This window comes from Triticum aestivum, chromosome 4A (assembly GCF_018294505.1).
Source record: "Triticum aestivum cultivar Chinese Spring chromosome 4A, IWGSC CS RefSeq v2.1, whole genome shotgun sequence".
Classification (NCBI taxonomy): Eukaryota; Viridiplantae; Streptophyta; class Magnoliopsida; order Poales; family Poaceae; genus Triticum; species Triticum aestivum.
In genome coordinates this window covers 507,361,371-507,380,343 of record NC_057803.1, presented here as the reverse complement: position 1 = coordinate 507,380,343, position 18,973 = coordinate 507,361,371, and positions in this window count along the sequence as shown.

Here is an 18,973-nt window from a genome sequence, read left to right as displayed (position 1 = left end):
TGGTGGCAAAAAGGTAAGTTCTTTACCGTTGTTCTTTGCATCCCAGCATTATCACCCACAGTTCATGACCTCTGGCCGTCACAAGCTCCATCTATGTGGTCATCAGGAAACTCTTGGTGGCCGTGTCTGCATAGATGCAGACAATTTTGGCAGCGCATTCTTGGGATGTGGGTTTGAGGTTAGTCTAACGAGCATGATCTTCAAAGTAGTACTGCTATTGCGGTCAAGCTACAAAAAAGTTCAGTGTTTACCGCGTGCAGTGACAAGTTCAGTTATAAATTGACTTGAATTGCTCATGGTTTATTTAGGATGCTATCACTTCTGATTATGTTGAATGGGTTGATGGGGAGTGGGATAGCAAAGCAAAGTCAGCCATTAAGTATCTTGCCATGAAGAACAAGAAACTAGAGACTAAGATTACAGAATATGAAATTAAAAGGAATGAGAAAGAAAAGAGGGCAATGGTTAAGATGCAGAAGGAAATATTGCTCTATAGGGATAGGATTTTAGGATTTGGAGGTCTGTTGTATCTTGGCCTGCTTGCCATTATGATTTTTGTCATAGTTAGCAAGTAGACTGTTCATGAAGTTATTGACATCGTTGTTATTGACATGATGAAATGCTGATGAATTATGTGCTAGTCAGTTTATGGGCACAGTGTAATAGAGATTGCAGCAGAAATAACATGGGGCCATCATGACCTATATTTGGTAAGTGATGCACATTTGGCATGTTCTATATTTGGCAACAATTCACATTTGGCATGTTCTATATTTGGTAAGTGATGCACATGGGAACATCACCTAATAGCACTACTGATTTGTGCAACGGCCCAATTCATTGTATTGTTGCAACATATGAGCAACATCTAGTAGCACCTACACCTTTGGTGCAACACTGAAGCAAAGCAACAGTACATATTCAATATTCTGAAATTTTACTGAACATGACACATAGGGTGAGCACTAGAGTTCTCCAGTCACAAAGAACTCGACCAAACCGTACCGATTGCATAACTTATATGCTTACATATACCAACATACCTAACCAACATCAAACCCAAAATATTGTTAACTTATATGCTGAAACATATAATAGCATACCTAACTAAAGATAACCAGCAGCTTCCTCCTCCTTCAGCAACTGTGCCCATCTTCACTTCTTCAGAAATTTGAGGCGGCGTGAGCGGCGCACCACACACGTAGAAGTCTTCTTCTTTACCGCCGTCCTCTTCGACAGCTATGCCACCTGATCCTGAGCCGCCTCCACTTCTTCCACCTTCACTATGTCAGGGAGGAGGGGAAGGAGCTCGACGTCGATGGGCATTATCTTGCCACCCTCGACAGCGACCGGCGCTACCATCTGCATGGTGTCCTCCTTGCCCTCTTCATCGTCATCAAGGATGACCAGTACCTCATCCACGTCGTCCTCCATGACGTCAGAGCCCAACGGCTGGACTGGCACTGACACGTGGCGGACCTGGTAGTCCGGGCTGATGGGCGCTGGGAGAGCGAGCTCGACGTAGATGTGCTCCACCCTCGACGCGACGCGTGCTAGATCTGGCCGCTGCGGCATGGTGGTGGAGCGGCACATCCACCACCTTGTGCACTGAACAGGGGAGTCACTCAGCGTGGCCTCTCGCATTGCCCAGACGAGGAGGAGAGCCGGCGGGATGACGCGGTCGTAGGGGAAGGCACGCTTCTTCTCACCGTCGGTGAGGACTTTGACGAGGCCACGCGCGTGGTTGACCAACATCTCCATGCTGGGGAACCAGCCGCACACCTCCATCAACTGTGCATGCCACGCCTCATCATCGCCGGCGAGCTCCATCATCGCTTGCTGCCAGCCGAGGCTTCTCTCCATGGAGGCGGCTGCAGCAGTCGTCGGCGAGCGTTTCTCGTTCTACTATAGATGGGGATAAGAGGGGAGTTCGAACCGGCGCACGTGGGAGGTGGGTGAGTGTGTGGTGGGGAGTGGTACAAATACTTATTTAATGGCAGTTAGGACATGGGGAGGCGAAATGTACAATATTCTTTCTACCTCCCGCCCCGATCATAACACAGTTGCATTGCAATCTACTATTCCCAACCATGCAAAACTAATTTATTTAGGTTGGATTTTGTTGTTTATTTAGAGATGTAAAAGGTTGACACTCCCACTAAACAAAGTGCCGATGCAGTTGCTACAATATATAGGAACCAAACACGCGAAACGTCGAAGTAAATTTGATGACATAATGTGAAGGATATACTGCCCAGTTCACTCGATTCATCCATAAATAATTGAAGCAAGTGTTCTACTCTTCTTCCTTCTCCACTTTTCCGCACATGATAAAACACAAGATAAGTTAACGAATGATAAAAAAATTAATAATCCACAATGCATACAAACACTTACATCTGATTTAGTTTGCATTCCTTGCTACGTCTAGTGTGTCCTAGCAATTTGCAAGCGCCGCACCGGGTTCTCAACTCATCAAAAGAGAGTGGTCTACCATTTTTTCGAGATAGGGAGGCTCTCATCTACCTTTGTTGCACCTTTGCTTGACACCATCGTCCACATATTCAACTGCACACTTACTGAGGTCATTTGTTTCTTGCTCAAATTTTCCTGTAGCAGGTCATACTCATGACTCTTAGCTATCACAACCTTCAAAATCTCCTGTAACTGATCCCACAAAGCTGGGTGTTTGCATGCCGCATGCATAGCTTCTGACGCTAACACACTGTCCTGGCTATATTTCATTCTTTCCCTTGCCCCAGTCCAACCAAATCCCAACAGATCGCTTGTGCGCCTCGCGGGCAGTCCCAACCTTGCTTCTTTCGTGAACCGAACAAGAACTAAACACTTTGGTATTTCAGATATGTTCAAGTACTTCAGTACATGGAATATGTGCTTGCAAGGTAGACCCTTCCGAATCATTCTTCTGTAGCCGCACCTTATAGTTTCTGCGGAATTTACTGGTGCATACTCCACCCAAAAATGGCTCTTCCGGTTATTCTTCCAGGCCACGATGTACTGTTGTGATCCATCTCCCAGCTTAATTTCTACAATCTCCATGCCGCCAATTTTTCTAAGATCATCTTGCAACATATATAAGTTTGATGGAGTGAAGACGTAAGAAGCAGCTATGTCAAGTTCCCTCGAGCTAGTAACTGGCACTGGTAAACTCTGTGAGTCCATGCAGTCATCTCGCTCCTCGTTTTCACAGATACATACAACGGCGTTCTCATAGTGCAAAATCATATCCACCAAGGTCATTTCACCGTCTAGGTGGAGGTGAAGGGATGAGTTCAGGCTTTCACTCCGCTGGTTGCTTTTCAAGCCAAGCCAAAACCCCTCTGTCAGATAAGCCGCGGCCCACAGTTCCTCTTCTTATACATCCGTCTCAACCATGTTACAGTTTTTTCCGACTACCATCTTTTGGAAAACGCATGCCATCTCTCCTCAAACGTGGCTGTGGACGTGTTGTAGTACAGAAGAGTTCGGAACTCCTTCAAGGACTTGTGACTGAGGTGAATCTTCATATTTTTTTCTATATGCCATGTACATATACGGTGCCACACGTCTGGCAAGACTTCGCGAATTGCCTTGATCATTGCAGCGTCGGTGTCCATGATTACACTCTTCGGCATCTTTTGACGCATGGACCTCAAAAAAGTCTGCAGCAACCACACGTATGTCTCTGCGGTCTCGTCTGAAACTATGGCACAACCAAAAACAATGGTCTTCCGGTGATTGTTAAGACCAACAAAAGGTATGAGCTGTCAAATACAAGCACGTCGCCGAAGTCCTCATAGTCATGACGAGACTAGGAGTCGCACCAGAACATCCTATTCAAATGTCCTTCCTTATCTAGCTTGTTCTCGAAAAAGAAGCTAGGATCCCTCTGTTTCCTACTGGCCATGATGCCTATGGATGTGGCAGCATCACCTTTTTAAAGTAGCTTCCTCTTCTCCCTGGCGCAAAGGTTGTATATTTCACGCCTGGTAAAACCAACACCACCATACCATACATGTTTGCTGATGAAGGAATCCATCATGTCGTGAATTCTAATCCCTGCAGCTCCCATGGACATTATCTCATCCTTCTGGTACTCTTTGATTTTTCTGTGGGACCAAAGAAAAGGTACCTCATCCGGTCCTGCCAACATATGGCTATGTTTGTCCTCATAACTTTCAACATACCAAACCCCACGCTTTTGGTCAAGCTTGACGGTCAGCTGTGCTTTGCAAAAGCATCGTGTCTCCGCTCTGAGCCTACGGGTGTGTCCTTCCTCGGTTAGCAACTTGTTGTCATGTTTCCCTTGTTTGGAACAAACAAACCGCATATAATGCATATGATGTGACTCGGTTTTGCTATACCTGACCTTATTCTTTCTAATGCTGAAACCATTATCTCTAGCATAGTTGTTGTAGAAATCATACACAGCATCGCGAGACATAAAAGTCATTTCCATTATCTGCATGAACATATCCCTCTTATCATCTACACTGGCAGTATCTTGGACATTTTGTGCCCCATCATCTTGTGTCATCTACACAATCAAAACATAGCCATGAAAACAGTTTTCTATGGTTTAGCATTACTTCCATAGAACATTGATTACACACATACCTCACTCATGATGACCGACGACTGCGACTTCCCAGAATCAGGTGCATCTAATGATTCGTCGTTAAGGCATGTCTCCGCGTCGGATTCACCGTAATAGTCATACGCATTATGACATTCGGAAATGAGCTGAAAAATACAAGACAAATACATAATTACTTATCATATAATATTCCAGGAGAAATTCAATTTGCATGCCAACAAAATTTTTCACTTCCGTACCTGACTAATGTAATCTTCATCCGAGAGCTCCGAGTTGTTTTCTTGGCCATCATCAAGCTCATCCATCTATAAATTTTCAACACAAAAATTTAATGTTGTTGGATGCCATCAAAAAATTACAACATGATAATGCCACTCACATAAGATCGTCCCATTCGTTCCCATTCTCTGACCGATCTCCATGATTTGAATTTTCATCATTTGACCAATCTTTTATCCAGTCTTTCATCAGTTCTCCAAACAACGTGTCTACCATGATATCAGTTAACTCCTCGTCTACCATTTCCTACAACAAATAATATGTATCATCACATGTGCAAACATTATCAATGATGAAATATACAACACGTAGCACACGATCACGGATGTTATGTAAACAACCCCAACCGAGGTCGTTCAGATCTGCCAAAACTAGTAAGGAAGATGGCCACGGCACCCGTGGTGATCACTTTCAATCACGAGGAGCAGGACTACAAAACCTAGCTAGATCTGTGATTACCTCTGCCGTCGGATACCTAGGTTAGCCGCCACATCAAATAACGATAGTGGTGGTACGCACAGCCGACGACAACAGACGCTATGTGAACCCTAGACTGAAGAAACCCATATCACGAGGAGCAGCACTACCGGAACAAGATCCACAATCGCCTGTGCCGTCGGGTAGCTAGGTTACCCGCCCCGCTAGGTTAACCACTACCACTGATGGCGGCAGTTTGTTCGATGTTGCCGCGAGCGAGACTAGAGGGGGGACGCGGGATGCGATACCTGTGCGCGCTCGTTCGAGATTCACGACGTTGCCGTCCCCGCCGTCCACTGGAGATCTACTACGTGAATTATGGAGCCGCATCAATGCTCGCAAGATTGATGGAGCTGTGTAACACCCCGGATGTAACTTTCCCAATTTGTACTCCAACTCTTGCCGTTTCCGGCGTTAAGTTATTTTATTTTCTCGGGTTCGGGTTTTTGTCTCCGTGTGCTGTTGTCGTTGTCACGCATCTCATATCATGTCATCATGTGCATTGCATTTGCATACGTGTTCATGTCATGCATTCGAGCATTTTCCCCGTTGTCCGTTTTGCATTTCGGCGCTTCGTTCTCCTCCGGTGGCCATTTCTAGCTTTCTTTCGTGTGTGGGGATTAAACATTTCTGGATTGGACCGAGACTTGCCAAGCGGCCTTGGTTTACTACAGGTAGTCCGCCTATCATGTTTCGTATCATTTGGACTTCGTTTGATACTCCAACGGTTAACCGAGGGACCGAAAAGGCCTCGTGTGTGTTGCAGCCCAACACCCCTCCAATTTGGCCCAAAACCCACCTAAACCTGCTCCATCATCTAGAGCGTTCGATCATGATCGCGTGGACGAAAACCGCACCTCTTTTGGACTCTCCTAGCTCCCTCTATGGCTATAAATAGAACCCCCCGAAATTCGGATCTCCTTCCCCCAAAACCCTAAAATCGCCCCGCCACCGACGGACATGTCCGCCGCCTAAATCGGACGTGTCCGCCGCCGCGCCCCAGCCAAACGCCGCCCGCCACGTGTCCCTCACGCCGCCCGCCGCCGCGCGGCCCGGGGAGCCCGGAGCCGGCCCCCGTGGCCCAAGCCGCCCGCGCCGCCTCCTTCTGCGCCGCGCCGCCGCCTCCCTCGACTCCGGCGCGCCCCGCCGCTGCACGCCGTCCCCACCGAGCCGCCCGCGCCGCCTCCTCCGGCCGGCGCCGCAGCAAGCCGCCGCGGCCAACGCCGGCCACCGGCAGTGTCACCACCGCCCGGTCGTCCTCCTCCCTCCTCCTCGACGCCCACGACGTCCCGGCGCCCTCCAAGTCCTCGCCGGTGAGCTCCTAGCCGCTCCGGCGAACCTCGGCGTCCGTGCCCCGGCGAGATCCGATCTGGATCTGAAACCTTCCTAAGTGTGTAGTTCAAGTGCTCCTGTTCATAGCCCCGTAACTTTGCATCCGTAGCTCCGATTCATGCATATAGCGTATCAAAATGTTCATCTCAGAGAGTACATCATTTAATTCCAGTGCATCATTTTCATTTGAGCTCATATTGATGCCCGAAATGCTGTTGGAAGAGGGCTACTTGAGATAATTGTCAGATCTGCTACTCCATTTAGGTTTTTCTCATTTTTTCCATGATAAATGTGTGCATGATATGCCCTGATGTTCTACATATGTTTTGTTAAGGGTTTTGTCATCTTTCCAGAGGTGCAACCCATGTATTTTTTTGATGTGTGTGGTGACTTGCACAAGCTTGCAAAGTGGTGCACTTGTTAATTCTGATTTCAGGGACTTAGCAATTCCACTAAGTCCTTGATCTGTTTATCTCATGATGCCATATGTTCATGTTGTTTCCTAGTGATCGGTGCCACTTTTGAGGATGATCAGTAAGGATGTTTTGGTAATATTATAGTGCTCTATCCATCCATGTCTTTGTTTGCAATTATGGAGCACCCTAGCTTGAGTGAATCAAGCTCTACTTTTGCTACTTTGTGAATCTGGGCAGATTGTCAACTTGTTTGCAATTTTGCCGACGATGTTGTAGTTGATCCGTGCATGCCATGCTATTGTTCTTGCCATGTCTAGCTTGCATTTTGTGTGCTCTTAATGGGTGTATGCTTAGCTTATCATGACTTTCCCCGTAGTGAGTGCATCGAGCTCGTAAACATGCCTACTTGAGTTATGTTTCAGCATGTTCCAGTTTTCACTAAGTCTGTGATCTGATTATGTTTTTGCCATGTTCACATGCTTGCAATTGTATTTTCTGATCCCTTTTGGCTCAAGGTCACTAAGGGACTTTTGTTAAGCTCTTTGAGTAGCTCCATGACATGCTTTACTTTGCCATGTTCAGGTCCTGTAGCATGTAGTTTTGTTGCTCCGAATAGTGCTACCTGATCTGAAATTCCAGACAAGTGTTTATTTCACTAAGTCTGAGATCTGTTTGCCATATGCATTTTTGCCATTTTTGTTTGAACCTGTTAGTGGATGAATTGGCCGTAGCTCAGTGCTAGACCTTTGTTAAGCATCTTGTATGCATCCCTGCCATGTATTTTGTTGTCATGTTTCGGTGCTGTAGCATGTTCATCTCGTTGCATTTAGATGGCTACTTGCAATAAATCGCAGACCGGTGTCATATTTGAATCGCTTGCCATTTCCAAACCGTAACTCCGATTCCGGCGTTCTTTATATCGTTTTCAAGCGATTTCATCTCATCTTTCCAATGGCACACTTGGATTTCCAAGTTGAGGCCAGGTTCTTGCATTTCTTGTCACATCTTGCATATGCATCCCGCATCGCATCCCGCATAGCATATCATCTTTGCATCATATTGTTTAATCCTTGCACGTGGTTGATTGTGTCCTTGTTGCTTGTTTGTCTTGTTTGGGTAGAGCCGGGAGACGAGTTAGCTAACGAGGAGCCCGTTGAGTTTTCTTTCGAGGATCCAGTCAACTCTGACAACTGTGTAGGCAAGATGATCATACCCTCGAAATCACTACTATCTTTGCTATGCTAGTTTGCTCGCTCTTTCGCTATGCCAATGCTATGATGCCTACCATTTGCTTTCAAGCCTCCCAAATTGCCATGTCAAACCTCTAACCCACCATGTCCTAGCAAACCGTTGATTGGCTATGTTACCGCTTTGCTCAGCCCCTCTTATAGCGTTGCTAGTTGCAGGTGAAGATTGGAGGCCGTTCCTTGTTGGAACATTTATTTACTTGTTGGGATATCATTTTATTGCCATGTTATCTTAATGCATCTATATACTTGGTAAAGGGTGGAAGGCTCGGCCTCTCGCCTAGTGTTTTGTTCCACTCTTGCCGCCCTAGTTTCCGTCATATCGGTGTTATGTTCCCGGATTTTGCGTTCCTTACGCGGTTGGGTTATAATGGGAACCCCTTGATAGTTCGCCTTGATTAAAGCTTTTCTAGCAATGCCCAACCTTGGTTTTACCATTTTCCACCTAGCCTCTTTTTCCCTTGGGTTTCCGGAGCCCGAGGGTCATCTTATTTAATCCCCCCCCCCCGGGCCAGTGCTCCTCTGAGTGTTGGTCCGAACTGTGCTGCCTGCGGGGCCACCTCGGGGAAACTTGAGGGTTGGTTTTACTCGTAGCTAATCTCATCTGAGTGTGCCCTGAGAACGAGATATGTGCAGCTCCTATCGGGATTTGTCAGCACATTTGGGCGGTGTTGCTGGTCTTGTTTTAACCTGTCGAAGTGTCTTGAAGAACCGAGATACCGAGTCTGATCGAAACGTCTTGGAAGGAGGTATATTCCTTCGTTGACCGTGACAGCCTGTCATGGGCTAAGTAGGGACTTCCCTGCAGGGATTTGAACTTTCGAAAGCTGTTCTCGCGGTTATGGGCAGATGGGAATTTGTTAATGTCCGGTTGTAGATAACTCGAACCTTAACTTAATTAAAATGAATCTACTGAGTGTGTTACCGTGATGGCCTCTTCTCGGCGGAGTCCGGGAAGTGGACACGGTGTTGGAGTAATGTTTGCGCAGGTTGTTCTCTAGTTTCTCGCTCGCGCTTTGCCTCCTCTTCTCGCTCTCTTTTGTGAATAAGTTAGCCACCATACTTGCTAGTCGCTTTCTGCAGCTCCACATATTTTACCTTGCCATACCTATAAGCTTAAATAGTCTTGATCGCGAGGGTGCGAGATTGCTGAGTCCCTGTGGTTCACAGATTACTATTAAACCAGATGCAGGGCCTAATGATTCCGCTCCACGAGACGCGTTTGAGCTCAAGTGGGAGTTCGACGAAGACTCTCAACGTTACTATGTTTCTTTTCCTGATGATCAGTAGTGGTGCCTAGTTGGGGGTGATCGGGACCGTGTCGCATGTTGGGCTCTCTTTTATTTTGGCGCCGTAGTCGGGCCATGAGTGTTTGGATGATGTAATGTTATTTATGCACTTGATTGACGTGGCGAGTGTAAGCCAACTATGTTATCTCCCCTTTATGATTTATATTACATGGGATGTTGTGAAGATTGTCTAACTTGTGACATATGCCTTAAATGCGATTATGCCTCTAAGTCGTGCCTCGACACGTGGGAGATATAGTCGCATCGAGGGTGTTACAAGTTGGTATCAGAGCCTTCCCCGACCTTAGGAGCCCCATTGCTTGATCGTTTTTAGCGGCCGAGTTGTGTCTAGAAAAATGTTTTGAGTCAATTAGGAATTATATATCGGAGAGTTTATGAATTCTTTTTACTTCCTAGTCTCCTCATCGCTCTGGTAAGGCATCCTGACGTAGAGTTTTGACTCTTCTCTTCTCAAATTTCACTAAAAAAAATTTAGGATCACGCGGGTATCTTGGAATCGTTCCGATGGTTTTATGATGAGAACAGTGTCTTGGTGCCTCCTGTCAGGGTTTAGTGGAAGTGTCCCAGGGAGTTGAGCTCTGAGGTGTTGTCGTCATAATTTTATCGTTGCAGTTCTGGAATACCTGAGTTTAGTACGCCGACATTGAAAATCTCTTTTATGCAGTTCGTTGGTGAGATAACCTCGACGCCACCCAGTACTGGGGCGGGAGTTCGGGAGTATCGCCATAACTTGTATAACGGATGCTTTTCGAAGGTTGAGGTAGATGGTTTCCGAAGGTTTCTTGGTTATGTGTTGAAGGATGAATACAGCTGGATGTAGGATTTGCTAGATTTGGGTGAGATATTATGCTTCCCCTGTATCCCCAACACCTGATTGCATAACCGGAAAGGTTCGGGAGTTTCATAGGTGGGAATTCTCGTAGCTCTAGTTCTTCTTCCACGGATATTTGTTTGAGATTGGGATTTCTTACCAATTATTCGTTCTTGATCCGTACCTTGTTGATTTATTTCTCTACCTTAATTCTACGTGGCTTCTCAATTTATGGATATGTGACCATTTCAAGAGGAATGCATTCGTTCATTTTGTTCGGATGTGAAGACTATATGTTGCAATTTTCATTCCATTGGATTCAGCTTCAATATTTGTCTATCAATGTGCTAATAGATGTCAACCTCTTCAGGATGGCTCCTCAAATGCGCACGACTCCGAATCCTGATCCGCCACCACCTCCACCTCCTCCGGAGGCATGGCAAGCTGTGATCGCCTCAACCAATGCAAACACACATTTGATCATGGAAATTCTTCAAGAGCGCAATCAAGGCAACCAAGGGAATCAAGGCAACAATCAGAATCACTTTGCTACACTCAACCAGTTCCTTGCTAACGGGCCAAAGACTTTCAGCAATTGTGTTGAGGCAACCGATGCTGACGATTGGCTTGTGGATCTGTGCAAGCATTTCAAGTGCAATAAGGTTAGGCCTGAGGACTTTGTTAAGTTCACTTCCTTCCAACTCAAAGATCAAGCTGCAGAATGGTTCCAGCAGTACAAGGATTCCAGAGGTGGACATGTTATCACTTGGGATGATTTCCGTCGAGATTTCCGAGCTCATCATATTCCTCAGAGCGTGGTTGAAAGCAAGCGTGAGGAATTCCGCAATCTGAAGCAAGGCTCTTTGTCTATCTATGACTACAACAAGTTGTTCCAGAAGCTCGCGCGCTTTGCTAAGCAGGACGTACCTGATGAGAAGAGCATGATATACCAGTTCAGGGGTGGTCTCAGAGAAGAAATTCAGCTAGCTCTTGTCCTCTTTGAGCATTTGAGATACGATGAGTTCTACAACATGGCACTGAAGCAAGAGGCTTCTCAATTGAGGTGTGATGCTTCCAAGAAGAGAGTCAGAGATGTTACTCCTTCTTCCTCTACTCAAGTGGCCAAGCAGCAGAAGTATTGGCTTCCTCCTCCTCCGTTCCGTCAGCCGTATCAGCAGAGAGCAAAGGTGGCAGTGGATCTTCCCACCCACCCAACCTTGACTTTTAGAACAAGACTTCGTCTCAAGCTCCAAGATCGAGTGCTCCGTATCACCGTCCGCTTTCAGAGATTACGTGCAACAAGTGCCAACAGAAGGGTCACTATGCCAACAAGTGTTTCAACCAGAGGCGTCTTCCTCCTCCTCCTCCTGTGAGATCGGCAAGTACAGTTGTGGCCAAGCATAACCCCAAGCATGCCAAGGTCAACTTGATGAATGCAGCTCAGGCAGAGGACTCGTCAGATGTCATCATGGGTAACATTCCTGTTAACGATGTTCCTGCAAAAGTACTTTTTGACTCTGGTGCATCGCATTCCTTCATGTCATTCCCTTTTGCATCGGAGAACAATTTTAGTACTAAGGCTTTACCTAGAGCTATGCAAGTCGTCTCTTCGGCTAAGCGTCTGAGTTCTAGTATGATGGTTCCGGATATTTCTATCATGATGGGTGATTTCAAGTTTCTGGCTTCTCCAATGGTTCTTGGTAACTTGGATATTGATCTTATTCTCGGAATGGATTGGCTCTCTAAGAACAAGGCTCAGCTTGATTGTGCAGCCAGGCAGATTCAATTGACTCATTCGTCTGAGGATGTAATTGTCTTTGCCGCTCGGGATAATACCATCCGTCTGTTTTCTCTCAATGAGAAGGGTGAACTGGATGCTATCTTGCAAATTCCAGTCGTTTGCGAATATCAAGACATCTTTCCAGAAGAGCTTCCAGGAATGCCTCTGCACCGGCCAGTTGAATTCGTTATTGATCTTGAGCCTGGCACGGAACCAGTGTGCAAGCGTCCTTACAAGCTCGGACCTGAAGAGTTGAAGGAGCTGAAGAAGCAACTCGATATTCAAGAGAAAATGGGTCTCATCCGGCCTAGTTCTTCTCCGTGGGGTTGTGGTGTTCTTTTTGTGAAGAAGAAGGTTGGAACGGACCGACTTTGTGTTGATTAACGTCCATTGAACAAGAATACCATCAAGAACAAATACCCACTTCCCAACATCAATGAGCTGTTCGAACAACTCAAAGGTGCCCAAGTATTCTCCAAGCTTGATCTCCGTATGGGTTATCATCAGATTCGAATCCGTGAGCAAGATATTCCCAAGACGGCTTTCAGGACAAGCTATGGTTCATATGAATAAACTGTCATGTCTTTTGGCCTCGTCAACGCTCCTCCGACTTTCTCTCGCATGATGAACTTCATCTTCAAATCCTACACCAATGACTTCGTTTTGGTCTATCTCGACGACATTCTGGTTTTCTCAAAGAACAAGGAAGATCGTGCCAAGCACTTGCGTTTGGTACTTGATAAGCTCAGGGAACACCAGTTCTACGCCAAGTTCTCCAAGTGTCAATTTTGGCTCGATGAGGTTCTTTATCTTGGTCATATTATCTCTGCCAAGGGCATTGCCGTGAATCCTGAGAAGGTGTCTGCAATTGTGAATTGGGAACCTCCTCAGAACGTGAAGCAACTCCGTAGCTTCCTCGGTCTCGCAAGCTACTGCCGAAGATTCGTTGAAAACTTTTCTAAGATCGCGAAGCCTCTCTCAAATATTCTCCAGAAGCACGTCAAGTACGTTTGGTCTTCGGAGTGTGACATTGCTTTCAACACTTTGAAAGAGAAATTGATCACTGCTCCAGTTCTGTCTCCGCCTGATGAATCCAAGCCGTACGAGGTCTTTTGTGATGCCTCTTTCCAAGGTCTTGGCGCAGTATTGATGCAAGAGAAGAAAGTTGTTGCTTATACCTCTCGCCAGTTGAAGCCCAATGAGAAGAACTACCCCATTCATGATCTCGAGTTGGCGGCAGTTGTGCATGCTCTTTTGACTTGGAGACATCTCTTATTGGGAAGAAAAGTGGACATTTTCACTGATCACAAGAGTCTCAAGTACATCTTCACTCAGCCTAATCCCAACCTCAGCCAAACTCAATGGGTCGAAATGATTCAAGAGTATAATCCGAGTATCGAGTATACTCCAGGCAAGGCAATGTGATTGCTGATGCATTGAGCAGAAAAGCCTATTGCAACAGTCTAATTCTTAAGCCTTATCAACCCGAGCTTTGTGAAGCTTTCCGCAAACTTAACCTGCAAGTTGTTCCTCAAGGTTTCCTCGCCAACCTTCTAGTCTCTCCTACCTTGGAAGACTAGATTCACCAAGCCCAGCTTCTTGATGCTATGGTGAAAAAAGGTGAAGATTGGGATTGCCAAGAATCAACTCAAGTACAAGTGCTACCGCCTTGATGATAAGGATACTCTCTTCTTCGAGGATTGTATTGTTGTACCCAAAGGTGAACTTCATAAAGTGATCTTGAACGAGGCTCACAATTCTCTCCTCTCCATCCACCCTGGGAGCACGACGATGTATCAGGACCTCAAGCAGGCTTATTGGTGGACTCGAATGAAGCACGAGATCGCTCAATTCGTGAATGAATGTGATGTCTGCAGAAGAGTGAAGGCAGAACACCAAAGGCCAGCTGGTCTCCTCCAACCTCTTGCCATTCCAGAATGGAAGTTTGACCACATTGAAATGGAATTCGTGACTGGGTTTCCAAAGTCCAAGTGTGGCAATGATGCTATATTCGTTGTCATCGACAAACTCACCAGAGTGGCTCATTTTCTGCCTATCAAAGAGTCGATCACTGCAGCTCAATTGGCGGAACTCTATACCTCTCGGATTGTCTCTCTGCACGGTATTCCACAAGTGATCTCTTCAGACCGTGGCAGCATCTTTACCTCAAAGTTTTGGGATTCTTTTCAGAAGGCCATGGGCACCAACATCCGCTTCAGCATAGCTTTCCATCCTCAAACTAGCGGTCAAGTCGAGCGTGTCAACCAGATTATTGAAGATATGCTTAGGGCTTGTGTTATCTCCTTCGGCATGAAGTGGGAGGATTGTCTTCCTTATGCTGAATTCTCCTACAACAACAGTTTTCAAGCAAGTTCGGGCAAGGCCCCATTTGAAATTCTGTATGGCAGGAAGTGCCGTACCCCTCTCAATTGGTCTGAAACCGGTGAATGTCAGCTTTTGGGTAATGACTTAATCACAAAGGCGGAGGAAATGTGCAAAGTCATTCAAGATAACCTTAAAGCAGCCCTATCCCGTTAGAAGAGCTACTATGATAGTAAGCACCGTGATTTGGCTTTCGAGATCGGAGATCATGTTTACCTCTGCGTCTCTCCTATGAAAGGTACTCGTCTCTTCGGTATCAAAGGGAAGCTGGCCCCTAGATACGTGGGACCTTTCAAGATTGTCAGCAAGAGAGGCGACCTCGCCTATCAACTCAAGCTTCCTTCAAACTTTGCAAATGTTCATGACGTGATCCATGTCTCTCAGCTTAGAAAGTGCTTCAAGACTCCTGACCGTATAGTCAACTTCGAGGACATTGAGCTCCAAGAAGATCTCTCCAATCGTGAGCACCTAGTTGCTATTCTTGAAGAGACTGAACGCAAGACTCGCAATAAGTCAATCAAATTTCTCAAAGTCAAGTGGTTACACCATTCCGACCGTGAAGCTACCTAGGAACGCGAGGACCACCTCCATTCTGAGTACCCGGTGTTCTTTCAGTCCTAGATCTTGGGACGAGATCCTTTCGTAGTGGTGGAGTGTTGTAACACCCCGGATGTAACTTTCCCAATTTGTACTCCAACTCTTACCGTTTCCGGTGTTAAGTTATTTTATTTTCTCGGGTTCGGGTTTTTGTCTTCGTGTGTTGTTGTCATTGTCACGCATCTCATATCATGTCATCATGTGCATTGCATTTGCATACGTGTTCATCTCATGCATTCGAGCATTTTCCCCGTTGTCCGTTTTGCATTCCGGCGCTTCGTTCTCCTCCGGTGACCATTTCTAGCTTTCTTTCGTGTGTGGGGATTAAACATTTCCGGATTGGACCAAGACTTACCAAGCGGCCTTGGTTTACTACCGGTAGACCGCCTGTCAAGTTTTGTATCATTTGGACTTCGTTTGATACTCCAACGGTTAACCGAGGGACCGAAAAGGCCTCGTGTGTGTTGCAGCCCAACACCCCTCCAATTTGGCCCAAAACCCACCTAAACCTGCTCCATCATCTAGAGTGTTCGATCACGATCGCGTGGCCGAAAACCGCACCTCTTTTGGACTCTCCTAGCTCCCTCTATGGCTATAAATAGAACCCCCCGAAATTCGGATCTCCTTCCCCCAAAACCCTAAAATCGCCCCGCCACCGACGCACATGTCCGCCGCCTAAATCGGACGCGTCCGCCGCCGCGCCCCAGCCAAACGCCGCCTGCCACGTGTCCCTCTCCGCCGCCCGCCGCCGCGCGGCCCGGGGAGCCCGGAGCCGGACCCCGCGGCCCAAGCCGCCCGCGCCGCCTCCTTCCACGCCGCGCCGCCGCCTCCCTCGACTCCGGCGCGCCCCGGCGCCGCACGCCGTCCCCATCGAGCCGCCCACGCCGCCTCCTCTAGCCGGCGCCGCACCAAGCCGCCGCGGCCAACGCCGGCCACCGGCAGCGTCACCACCGCCCGGTCGTCCTCCTCCCTCCTTCTCGACGCCCACGGCGTCCCGGCACCCTCCAAGTCCTCGCCGGCGAGCTCCTAGCCGCTCCGGCGAACCTCGGCGTCCGTGCCCCGGCAAGATCCGATCTGGATCTGAAACCCTAGGGGTTGACCTCTCAATTTTTTTCCAAAGTCTGCAGTTCAAGTGCTCCTATTCATAGCCCCGTAAGTTTGCATCTGTAGATTCGATTCATGCATGTAGCATATCAAAATGTTCATCTCAGAGAGTACATCATTTCATTCCATTGCATCATTTTCATTTGAGCTCATCTTGATGCCCGAAATGCTGTTGGAAGAGGGCTACTTGAGATAATTGTCAGATCTGCTACTCCATTTAGGTTTTTGTCATTTTTGCCATGATTAATGTGTGCATGATATGCCCTGATGTTCTACATATGTTTTGTTAAGGGTTTTGTCATCTTTCCAGAGGTGCAACCCATGTATTTTTGTGATGTGTGTGGTGACTTGCACAAGCTTGCAAAATGGTGCACTTGTTAATTCTGATTTCAGGGACTTAGCAATTCCACTAAGTCCTTGATCTGTTTATCTCATGATGCCATATGTTCATGTTGTTTCCTAGTGATCCGTGCCTCTTTTGAGGATGATCAGTAAGGATATTTTGATAATATTGTAGTGCTCTATGCATCCATGTCTTTGTTTGCAATTATGGAGCACCCTAGCTTGAGTCAATCGAGCTCTACTTTTGCTACTTTGTGAATCTGGGCAGATTGTCAACTTGTTTGCAATTTTGCCGATGATGTTGTAGTTGATCCGTGCATGCTATGCTATTGTTCTTGCCATGTCTAGCTTGCATTTTGTGTGTTCTTAATGGGTGTATGCTTAGCTTATCATGACTTTCCCCGTAGTGAGTGCATCAAGCTCGTAAACATGCCTACTTGAGTTATGTTTCAGCATGTTCCAGTTTTCACTAAGTCTGTGATCTGATTATGTTTTTGCCATGTTCACATGCTTGCAATTGTATTTTCTGATCCCTTTTGGCTCAAGGTCACTAAAGGACTTTTGTTAAGCTCTTTGAGTAGCTCCATTCCATGCTTTAGTTTGCCATGTTCAGGTCCTGTAGCATGTAGTTGTGTTGCTCCGAAGAGTGCTACCTGATCTGAAATTCCAGACAAGTGTTAATTTCACTAAGTCTGAGATCTGTTTGCCATATGCATTTTTGCCATGCTTGTTTGAACCTGTTAATGGATGAATTGGCCGTAGCTCAGTGCTAGTCTTTTGTTAAGCATCTTATATGCATCCCTGCCATGTATTTTTTTGTCATGTTTCGGTGCTGTAGCATGTTCATCTCGTTGCATTTAGATGGCTATTTGCTGTAAATCGCAGACCGGTGTCATATTTGAATCGCTTGCCATGTCCAAACCGTAACTCCGATTCCGGCGTTCTTTATATAGTTTTCAAGCGATTTCATCTCATCTTTCCAGTGGCACACTCGGATTTCCATGTTGAGGCCAGGTTCTTGCATTTCTTGTTACATCTTGCATATGCATCCCGCATCGCATCCCGCATAGCATATCATCTTTGCATCATATTGTTTGATCCTTGCACGTGGTTGATTGTGTCCTTGTTGCTTGTTTGTCTTGTTTGGGTAGAGCCGTGAGACGAGTTCGCTAACGAGGAGCCCGTTGAGTTTGCTTTCGAGGATCCAGTCAACTCTGACAACTGTGCAGGCAAGATGATCATACCCTCGAAATCACCACTATCTTTGCTATGCTAGTTTTCTCGCTCTTTCGCTATGCCAATGCTACGATGCCTACCATTTTCTTTCAAGCCTCACAAATTTCCATGTAAAACCTCTAACCCACCATGTCCTAGCAAACCGTTGATTGGCTATGTTACCGCTTTGATCAGCCCCTCTTATAGCGTTGCTAGTTGAAGGTGAAGATTGGAGGCCGTTCCTTGTTGGAACATTTATTTACTTGTTGGGATATCATTTTATTGCCATGTTATCTTAATGCATCTATATACTTGGTAAAGGGTGGAAGGCTCGGCCTCTCGCCTAATGTTTTGTTCCACTCTTGCCGCCCTAGTTTCCGTCATATCGGTGTTATGTTCCCGGATTTTGCGTTCCTTACGTGGTTGGGTTATAATGGGAACCCCTTGATAGTTCGCCTTGATTAAAACTTTTCCAGCAATGCCCAACCTTGGTTTTACCATTTGCCACCTAGCCTCTTTTCCCATGGGTTTCCGGAGCCCGAGGGTCATCTTATTTAAAGCCCCCTCCCCAGGCCAGTGCTCCTCTGAGTGTTGGTCCAAACTGAGCTGCCTGCGGGGCCACCTCGGGGAAACTTGAGGGTTGATTTTACTCGTAGCTAGTCTCATCTGAGTGTGCCCTGAGAACGAGATATGTGCAGCTCCTATCGGGATTTGTCGGCACATTCGGGCAGTGTTGCTGGTCTTATTTTAAGCTGTCGAAGTGTCTTGAAGAACCGAGATACCGAGTCTGATCGGAATGTCTTGGGAGGAGGTCTATTCCTTCGTTGACCGTGAGAGCTTGTCATGGGCTAAGTTGGGACTCCCCTGCAGGGATTTGAACTTTCGAAAGTCGTCTCGCGGTTATGGGCAGATGGGAATTTGTTAATGTCCGGTTGTAGATAACTCGAACTTTAACTTAATTAAAATGAATCTACTGAGTGTGTTACCGTCATGGCCTCTTCTCGGCGGAGTCCGGGAAGTGGACACGGTGTTGGAGTGATGTTTGTGCAGGTTGTTCTCTAGTTTCTCGCTGGCGCTTTGCCTC